This window comes from Herpailurus yagouaroundi, unplaced genomic scaffold (genome assembly GCF_014898765.1).
Source record: "Herpailurus yagouaroundi ecotype Mexico unplaced genomic scaffold, PumYag 139, whole genome shotgun sequence".
In the NCBI taxonomy this organism is placed as follows: domain Eukaryota; kingdom Metazoa; phylum Chordata; class Mammalia; order Carnivora; family Felidae; genus Herpailurus; species Herpailurus yagouaroundi.
Window position 1 is genome coordinate 76,891,614 of NW_024412394.1, and position 10,967 is coordinate 76,902,580.

The following is a 10,967-nucleotide window of genomic DNA, read 5'->3' on the forward strand; positions in this document are numbered from 1 at the left end:
ATGCTTAATGAATGAAAGAAATTTGGGATAAAAAAGATTTATAGAAAATAGGTACTGAAGTTGAGCTGACATTAGAACAAATATGAAAAAATTAAAAATATAATTCAAATCTTATTAGTGGAAGGATGCAGCAAATATTAATGGGATTGGCTTCAGCATCCTGGAATACAACTGTAGCTCATTCTTCGGCGTCTTCTTGCCTCATTTTCCCAATCTGTAAAACATGGATTACATTTCTCTTTTTATGCCCCAGATTAATTCAAAGACCCAAATGAAGTAATGTATTTAAATAAGGTAAATAGGGGCCCCTTGGTGGCTCAGTTGGTTAGGCATCCGACTTCGGCTCACATCATGATCTCACAGTCTGTGAGTTCGAGCCCCGCATCGGGCTCTGTGCTGACGGCTCGGAGCCTGGAGCCTGCTTCAGATTCTGTGTCTCCCTCTCTCTGACTACCCCCCCCCCCCCATTTCATGCTCTCTCTCCCTCAAAAATAAATAAACATTAAAAAAATTTAAATAAGGTAAACAAACCATATGGTATAGAAGTGTTCTTATTAAATAACCAATAAATATATACTCAGTAATCTTAGTTATTGTAAGATATAAAACTAGGTTACATGGAAAATAGGAGGAATGATAATTTTTCCCCAATTGTGTATATAAAACACATATTTGCCCAATTACATAGATTAAGGCATTTTTTTATTGAAAAGAATGTGAAGGTCACTTTGCAATTTTATGAAAAAAAGAGAAGTGGTTGGATCTAAGGTAACATGACATATGACAACAGCATTAGACAGTAGCCAAAACACTGAACATGGGAAGAGATCTCTAAGACCATAGACACTGAACCAATAGGATGTTAAAGGTGGGTTTACTGAGCTGACTGATGTAAGAATGAGTTAGGAAGAAAAAAACAAAACTGTATATGGAAAGGGAGGTTTCGTTAAAAAAAAACTTTTAGTTTCATATTGTTGATTAAGCATATTATAGTACTATAATTCAAGCATTCCTCTGCTTCTGTGTGCTTTAAAACTCATCAATAGGTTGTGTGGGATAAGAAAATCATGTAGAGACCAGTCACAGCATCCTGGAGAGGAGAAAGATAGGTGTCAGCACTAAATATAGTGCCTGTTTAATAAAATGAGTATATAAATGTGTTATATATGTCGATGTGATTCCTATATGCTTAATGCTTGATTGTGTTGTACATATCCAGGAACAGAAAGACTATTTGTGGACATTTATTTTCATAATATTATAGAATTTTAGGGTGGATAGGACCTCAAGTATCATTGTGTTATGATTCAAGGAGGCTATGGCTTTTCTTAGAGGCTTATAGCCAATTAGTGACAGAAATGCCTAGAGCACAGATAATGAGATTTCTGATCCTATGTTGTCTATTTACTACCCACCATCTTCATTCCTGAATTAAGAAAATTTTCATTCAAGAGAGGAAAAGTGGTAAAATTACGGCATGTAAACATTTTTGCTGGATGAGGAAGATAACTTCAATTATCATATTGGCTCCATTTCATCTGTGGCTATCTATATTTTTATCTACACCTCCAGAGGTTGGCTTATTTACCTTCCCACCTGCAGGCCATTGTGCAAGAGCATCAAATTAAGTTCCTGAATTACTACCCTTTGAATTTTAGGGCTACCATGATTAATATCCATAGTGTAATTATTCAAGGCTTTCACGTCTAAGAATAAGCACTATTTTAAGCAGCCAGTCTTTAGGTTCATAGAGAAAGCCTCTTGGAATAGCAGAACTATAAACGTGCTGGGGCAGCCAGTGTTTGATGCTTATATTATAAGCTTACTATTTGATACATAAATATAAGTGGGAAATCAGCAATGCACGTATATTTGAGTAAAATGAAAAGCAAGAAATAATATAAAGCTTTGAAAATCTGAGCAAAATTATTTTGAACCTAGAAATTTTACCCCAGCTAATCTCTCAATCACATGGGAAGGCCAAAGGATAAATATTCAAACTTGGAAGGAGTTTATTTAAAAACATATATTTAAGAATGTACTCCACCAAAACGTAAGTGGAAACTAAGCAAGAGGACAGCACAGAAATAAAAAAAAAAAAATAGGACATTAAACTTGGAATGCTATTAAAAGAAATGTCAAAATGAAAAACGTGCATCAACTTTAGAAGAGATAGCAGCAGGTTTTCTAAGAAGATTGTTTTCAAAAAAATTATTCTATTCAACATATTTTATTGATTAAGAAGCTGGATGACTTAGTTATTTGGGCAAGGAGGCAAACATTTCTTTTGGGAACAAGAAAATAAATGTGAGAGTTGGAGGAAAATGTTAAACGTTCAAGAGAAAACAAAAAAACAAGCTAACAAGAAATCTTCCCTAGATAAATGAAACAAATTGAATAACTGAGAGTTTAAAATAAATAACTCATTTGAACACAAGCCTTTGATATACTTCAGGAAAACAGCTTTCAAAATAAAATTGCTTGTCTTCTGTTATTTGTCCAAATGCTATACCGGGTCCTGTAGTGAATAATATTTACATAATAATATTAATGGTTTTCAATCTTTAGAATTAAAACTTAGGCATAAAACATGAGAATAATAGTTATATAAAACAATATAAGTGTTATAAACTTCGATAGTGGAAAAGCAATGGTTTATGTTGGCTGGCAGGTTGAATGTACAACGAGAGTGTGGAATAGCATTGATGGTGTTTTCATTTTCCAGAGTAGAGAGTATGTCTTAAATTCTATCCAGTTTCCAGGGCTAACTTGGTCAATGACTACTTATCTAGTTCAACTAGGTGAAAAATCACTCTGTGATAATGTTTTAATCATAAAATGAAAATTTTAGAGTGTATTAAAGTCATGGTCATTGAGATAATATCCCGATTCTGAATATATATTTTAAGTAGCAATCTGAAAAGGAAAAGAAAATGTCTAAATGAAAATGTAAAACTAACAAATTGCCCAGTACTCTTGAAAAAATGGAAAAATACTTAAAATTTGATATGTATACAACAATGTGTGTGTAGCTGATAATAATGTGTACTTGAATTATTTATCAAGGAAGATAGTATTATGACCATAATAACTAACATTTACCGAGCACCTACTATGTGGTGGATATGTAGCAAGTAGATAATGTATATGAACACAGTAAATGCAAATGCATAGTTACCACCAGCATTTGAAAGGACAGAGGTGATAGGAGAAGCCCAGTGGAACCATTGAGAAAAGCATAACAGGAGAGGTGATACTGCAGAAGCTTACCAGTGACGTGGACAACACGGATGATGCTCGTATCAAACTGCCATAGTGTTTGGATTCCCTCTGGCTATATTTTAAAAAGTGAATTTAACTGCTTTTGAAAGTTTTAAGTGTTATTATTTATATTATGACAGAAATTACATGTTTGGTAACCATTTCAACTTAAGATGGAAAATGTAGAAGTCATTTTAATATTTGAGGGAATACAAAATTACTCAGAATTATTTCAGATAATGCCACCAAATAAGTATGAAGACCAGTGTAATAGCCAACCTTTATTTTCCCTTCCAGTTTTTTAATATCATGATTCAAGAAACACTTATTTAAAAATACACAAGCTTTATTTAATAGTTGGCAAATGTTTTGGGATAGCAGTATTGCTTAATTGAGATTTTGCTTTCTTCTTTGAACTCATATTTCCATTATATTTTTACAGTAAATTTTACTCTAATACAATATAATTTTATGCTGCTTAAAGTCTTTTATTGGTCACCTATCATATTTCTCTACAACAAAAGTAATTGTATAAATTCTTAATTATTTTTATTTTTTTTAAATTTAAAATTTAAAATTTAAAATTTTTAAATTTTAAAAATTTTTATTTTTCTGGCCATAAAGTTCTAAGTGTTAACAAATATCTTTTGGATTGAGTTCGTGAAAATTATTACTACCCAATTGAATAAAACAACATAATATTATATATTTTTGTAAATACTTATTAAATATAAAAAATAAAATATTACTGAAAAATCTCTTAATAAGAATAACTTATTTGCTCCTGAATGAATATTAGTTATTATTTGATTGAGGCAAAGTTCAACATAAATTATTTTTATATTTTTATATTCTCCATATATGTAAGCCCTGAAAAAACTTATTATCATAAATAAGAAGATAAAAATGGAAAGAGTTCTGGGGTAGCAATAACAATTCTTTGAACTCCTTCCAAGTTTTGTGCCAAAAATTCATATAGTGATCTATCATCAAAAATATTTTTATTAATCTGTCAGCTGACAATTCAATTAGGTTCTCATCAATTTTGGTCCTAACTTGCAAAAAGATTTAGCACCCTGTCATTAGAGTCATTTTATTTCTTAATTTATAGGAAGTATACCAAAAAGGCTATTTTTTACTGAGATGTATTCAATAGCTATTATTATTAATTTTGATACACATTTAGTGATAACTAGTCTTGATAAAATGCTTTCTTTTCACACACTTTCAATATATTATTGTTACAATCTCAGAACTATAGAATTAGCTAATATATGGAAGATGTTTATTTTACTCATTTGTTAAAGTCAGTCCTCATGTCAAACCAATCAGCCAAATCAGATTTACTATCTGTAAGGAAAATGTGACTTCGCTTCTTAATCCAGTTACATGTGTTAATATGTGTATTCATGAAACCCTCTCACATCTGAATTCTAAATCTGAGAGAGGTAGTCACAGCACAGAGCCCTGCCAAGACTTTATTGCTTGGATGGAATAAAGCAGTTTTGGAGTTGAGTTCTGTAAATGATTGGAATCTTGGGTGAAAATGTTGTAGGATGCATAAAAGAGAAATAAAGAAGTATTAGTCCCTGTCAAACATACCTCTAGATTTGACAGAAGCTGGGTTCCAAAAATGGGGGAAAAAAGAGACATGTATATCATAAACTGAGGTACTTTTGAAATGAAAAATGTGAAAATCTGATAGTAATATCGCTTATTATTCCTAGGGAAAAAAATAAAGGGGATACCAACAACAAAAAAATCAATGCACTTCACAGAATATGCTGTTATGAATCCAGATTGTAAAGTTCCCAAAATATAGAATGCCACATGTGTGTAAAAAAGTGGCTAAGGTCTGGAAGAATATGAGCACAGGTAAAAGGCTAGAATAGTAGAGAATTGTGACAGAGTGTTATTGAGGACAGGGAGTGAGCTGGATAAGGACGAGATCAGCCCATGGTTTCCTAGATGCTGTATTACTAAGAGCTCTACTCAGCTATTTTTCTTCCATATTCAAGATCAATAAAATCAGTTTTCCAATTGGAAAAGTAAAGTCTGAAATACATTATGAAACAATAAAATACACTAATCTCATTTATTTATTTTTTTAACGTTTATTTATTTTTAAGACAGAGAGAGACAGAGCATGAACGGGGGAGGGGCAGAGAGAGAGGGAGACACAGAATCCGAAGCAGGCTCCAGGCTCTGAGCTGTCAGCCCAGAGCCCGACGCGGGGCTCGAACTCACGGACCGCGAGATAGTAACCTGAGTTGAAGTCGGACTTAACCGACTGAGCCACCCAGGTGCCCCTGACACTAATCTCATTTAAACAAAATCATTTTAATTTTAATAAATTACCCTATCATTTATTGAAGGGGTTTATAACAGAGTTGCAGAATTTCCATCAGTAGTATTTAAAAAATCATGATTAACTTGGAGGCACCACATGAAGAGACTGACATTTTTCTAAAATTGTACAAGTTTTAAAGATTGGGTGTTGATATACTCAATGTCAATGTTAAAAAGTTTCTAGAACAAAAAACTAAAATAATTAACCAATGATCTCTTACAAAATACCTCTTTCTCTCTCTCTTCCAAGAACCTGGCAGAATCTGTTGGTTGTCCCCCACGGGGGACCAGATCACAACTCAAGGTGAGATAGATTTCATTAAAATTTATAGTGGCCTGAATTTGAACCATCATCATATCTGTATGTCTGTTGAGAATGCATGCATCTGGAAGATACTAAAGCAGAGACATCACCACAGACTGAAGGGCAATTGAGAGGATTCTTTTTTGGGTAGAACTGTATTCAGGCCATCTCAGATTTCAGTGCCAATTCTTAGTTTCTGGAATTCTGTGCAACTGTCTTGGGTGAATGGAATAGACCTGCTTAAGGAGTACAAATTTCTTTGCATGCTTTCTAAGTTTCACCCATTAGCTCTTGGTAGGAGATGGTGTCAGTAGTAGGTCCAGAGAAGTGTGGAAACTCACTTGTGCATCATTGGTGAGGGTGGAGTTGGAGAAGGAATTGCTGTCTACAAATCTGTGCTATATGGATCATCAGCATAATCCACTGGGAAGACCAGTGTGGGTGTGGTTTGGATTCTCTTGGTGTTAAAATTTATCTGCCTCATGTTTAATCTCTAAGAGGTCTTTCCTGCTCTTATGGATTTTGAGGCTCTGCATCACTGGCAAAATCTCCTTTTTTGTTTGCTGCTATTGTATCTGCCCCTTACTCCTGCTGAAAAGTCAGTTACATGTTTTATTGATCATTCCATGTGGAGAGTCACATGGATTTGGCCTTATCACCACAGTGCTTTTTGCCTTCAGTTTCCTGCCTTGTGGGAAAAGAGGGGTATCCAACTTTCCTCAAAATTTTGAATATATGCACTTGTAGGAATTCATTAGTTTTCCATGATAAAAATTAATTTAAAATTACAGGCCTATGAAAAGCAGGAATGGAGGTATAAGATAGTTCTAAGAGGTGTGTATACGTATATGTGTGCATGAATATTGAGATGAGTGGTTTCAGGCATACGTTGAAGTGAGGTTTCATTTTTATGTGTACAACAGACTCTACTCAGCAATCTCTTAGCTTCCTTTATTTACAAACCAGGAACTTCAGCTGTTTTATTAAAGACTGGATGTGAAAGCTGAAGTGCTTTGCCGACACAGACATCAAAGGGACTTAAGTGTATTTTCCCCCATATGTTTTAGCTACTTTTTCCCTTCATGCCTGATATCAGAGAGTGCTAGAATGTAATTCCTCACACCTCAGAGATTAAACACCTTCTCAGTTGGTATTTCTGTTTCAACTTCATTTCCTGCCTGCCACCTTCTATCATAAGCACCTTGCACCATGTCATGTACACACTTGGTTCTGTCTGAGCAATGAGACTGTGTTTTTGAAAAACATTTTTCTGCACATAAAGAGCCTCTGCGTTGTCTTTGACGTGAGCTTAGTTGCTGAATGAATAGCTTTGTTGGACATCGAGATAAGATTATAATAGAGTCTATAATAGCAGTGCCAATCACGGATGGCAGAAAGGCTGTTATTCTTGGGCTGTTGTATTTGTAAATCATGCTAGATTTCCCATGGCTTAATCTAAAAATGCTACACTGTCAGTGGTAGAGGCTTACAGAAAGAACATCCTACTCTTCTTTACTGTGTAATAAATAAGTTCTAAGAAGGGCTCATATCATCTAAGGAGTCACTCAGGTGGCATTTTCACTTCTGTACCTGACCCTGTAGGAGCCAGGAAGTTACCACACTCACTTGCATGTAAAATGATTCTTATTTCTGTTGAAAGTTGTATTTTTGTTGGTTTTAGTTTTCCTTTTGCTTGAATTAGAAGCATATGTCTTGAGATGGGCTAGGAAGTGTGGATTGTAGAGCTCTTTGTCTAGGGGGCAGAACTATAAAGAGGAAGAGGCAGGTCAGAGGATCAGTTAGGGGTGAGGAAGAAACTCTTACAAACAGGAGGACTTGGAGTTAGGTATTAAAAGAAAGAAGGAAAAACAAAAAGGAAGTATTTTCAAACATTCTGTAGATCTTCGTGGAATTGGTATGTTCTTAAGGGTAAAACACCAAGGTATAGCTAAATAAATAAGATTTTGTGTTTCATTGCCTTATACCTTCAGAGATGTTTCATTTTTTATCTGGAGTAGGTGGCTTTTCATATAATTTTCTGTCAACTTTCATATCCCTTCTATATACCCCAGTCACTAAAAGCAAAGTAATCACCACTGCATAGCTATAATAACAAAAGAGCTGTGGACTGTTTCTGTATAAGGAAAGGACCTATTTCAAAGTATGTTCCTATGTAAAGGCCTATTGTGAGTTAGGAATATAAAATCCAGAAATGATAGTAATATTTTATAACTAACCACTCAAATGAGTCAATACTTATAGGGACCCTCTAGGAAAATTATAAGGAAATAGTCGGCAAATTTAGTTTTAGAAAGAACATCATATTATATTCCTCAATCATTGCAGTTGAAAGATAAGCAAAATGAGGCTCAGAGAAGTCAAAAACTGTGTCATAAGTTTTTTTTTTTTTTTTTTTTTTTTTTTAATGAGTTGGATGTGAAATCCTGGTTTCTTGAATGTCATTCCTGCCTTCAAGCTCTCTTGGATATATTTGGTATCTTCTATAATGGAAAATGCTCATAACCAAATCTGCTTGTTTTGTAATACATACAAGATTTTTTCTAAACCAGAAAATGTCTTTAATCACAAATTGTCAATTGTAATGAAGTAGCAATCAAGATCTAAAATAACAACCAATTTCCTGTATCAAAAAAAGAAATTCTAAACATTGGATAACTGAGCAACTAACAAGAAAACTCTGGTTTGTTACAGCTACACTTTCCAAATTATAGCCACAACCTTAGATTAACTTCAGACGCAAACTAAAATTACTAATGTTAGCTTGAAACAAGCCAGTTCCCTCACCTGTGAAAGTGGGGATTTGACCCACCCATGCTTGTTATATAGCTGTTAAGAGGAGAGTTTTCTGACTCAAGGTTCATTAAATACTTGGATAGCATATTGAAGGCTGCTTATGTGGATTGATTGATGCAAAAGTCAAAAAAGATGTTGTGATTTCTGACATTCCTGCAGCCTTGCTTAGAGCCCAGAACAGGCTGTGCAGTATACACGCAACTAGCCCCCTTCACGTCTGTAAATCAAGATGTATCTAAATCAGTATTTTTCCCAGATTCATTCTGCTGAATTTTCCAAAGCATATTAACTGATGTGGGAAAAGGATTTTATGCTACATACTTGAGAGGTGTAGTATGCAGTTTCCCAAAATTGTCAACACCGAACATACTTCATTGTGTATCTTTTAGGACAAAAATTATATAAAACACACTATGGGCAATTTATTGAAGACCTGGGATTATTCTGAAATTGTCCAAGTACATTTTTCTACCCCAACCTCTGCACACCTTTAGGAAAGATCCTTCTTCATCAAAGTTCAGTAGAAATTTTCTCAGCAGTTTGACAGAAGTTTGGGTGGGAGAAACATACTTCATTTAATCCTCTTTGCTACTCATATTTGGTAGATTTAAACTGGACTATATATTGTAATTCTGGTTAAATTTTGGGTATTGAGCCTTGCTTCCTCTGAAACATTATAAGATTTCAAATGTTAACAATGCCCTGAGACTGGAATTATGAAAATTAATTCTCTTAAAAGCCTACTACAGGAAAGGAACTTAGTGCCCTCCCTTTACGAAAACAGGAACATGGAAACTTGTGTGTATAGTTCTTACTATATGAAAGTCTTGCCACCACATCTAGCTGCCTCATCCTCTCTAAACCTATCTTCAGAAAAGTGTGTTGAAACAAAAGACGTAAAGAGAATAACTAAAATGAACACAGTGTTTTTAAAAGTTCTCTGGCCAGGTTTTTGTTTGTTTGTTTGTTTGTTTGTTTGTTTGTTTGTTTGCTTTTAGAGAGAGAGTGAGAGAGAGAAAAGCTCGAGCATGCAAGTGGGAGAGGGGCAGAGAAAGAGAGAGAGAGAATCTCAACTAGATTCCATGCCCAGCAGAGTCCCATGTGGGACTCGATCTCATGACTGTCAGATCATGACCTGAGCCAAAACCAAGAGTCTGACACTTAATTAACCACCTGAGCCACCCAGGCACCCCTGGCCCGTTTTATTGGAGAAAAATTTTGCACAACTTACTCTTCATCAGTCTGTTCTGGCATGCTTCTCATGATATTAAAATCAGAAAATAAAACACAATCATTTTACAATTCAGTAAATGAAAACTGGCAATCATCAAACTAACCATGGTTATCTTCAAAAGTTATTACACTAGCTGTGTTCTTGAGGTTGATCAAAGATACTTAGAGTCATAGACACTTCCCATGTAAGATGCATCATATAAAAGCCCCTGGGTGGCTCAGTCAGTTGAGCATCAGACTCTTGATTTCGGCTCAGGTCATGATCCCAGGGTCATGGGTTTGAGCACCATGCTCAGAATGCTTAGCATTCTCTCCCCCCGCTCTCTCCCCTCCCCCTCTTTCCCCTGCTTATGCTGTCTCTCTCACTCTATCAAAAAAATGCATCGTATAAGTCAGACTTGGTTTTATCTCCAGCACTTATAAAACCAGACCTAGGAAAAGAACGAGGTCTGGAGACACATGCATGGTCTTAATTTAGCAAATGTTGAGCTTGCCCTGATGGTTACAAAATCAGAACAGCAAGAATATTGCAGTATTTTATCAATTAATTAAAAATTCATAAGTTCAAAACATAATATGTGTTATTTGTAGGCATTTCTAAGAAAAAGTTGTAAAAGATTAAACTCATTTGAAAGAATAGCATATTATTAAATGATTTGTATCATAAATTTTAATTATAATACACTTTCACAAATATTTTCCTATGTATTTGTCACAAAATACAAGTGAGGTGAGTGGTTCCTATGTATTTGTCACAAAATACAAGTGAGGTGAGTGGTTAGGAACTGTACTTTACAGACAAGAAGTCTGAAGCTCCAAATTGAAAAGGCAGATATCAGGGCTGGGTCTCAGGCCCAGGGTTCCTGACTCGTCACACCACAGCTGTTTGCATTGTCTCATAGTTGGTCTTTAATGGTTCATTGACCCACCTTTCCTCACCTCCATTACTTATCTCTCAGATGTCATTCCAGTTCAGGAAATAATTTTTAAAAACCAAGAGGTAGTA

General features: G+C 34.7%; 1 non-coding gene across 1 annotated transcript; it reads right to left on the minus strand.

The window, feature by feature from the left end:
* Positions 1-10,363: 10,363 nt before the first annotated feature.
* On the minus strand, positions 10,364-10,494 carry LOC121030126 (small nucleolar RNA SNORA72). Its single transcript, XR_005790070.1, has one exon. It is a non-coding gene; the product is annotated as a small nucleolar RNA SNORA72 (small nucleolar RNA).
* Between the last annotated feature and the right edge of the window lie 473 nt (positions 10,495-10,967).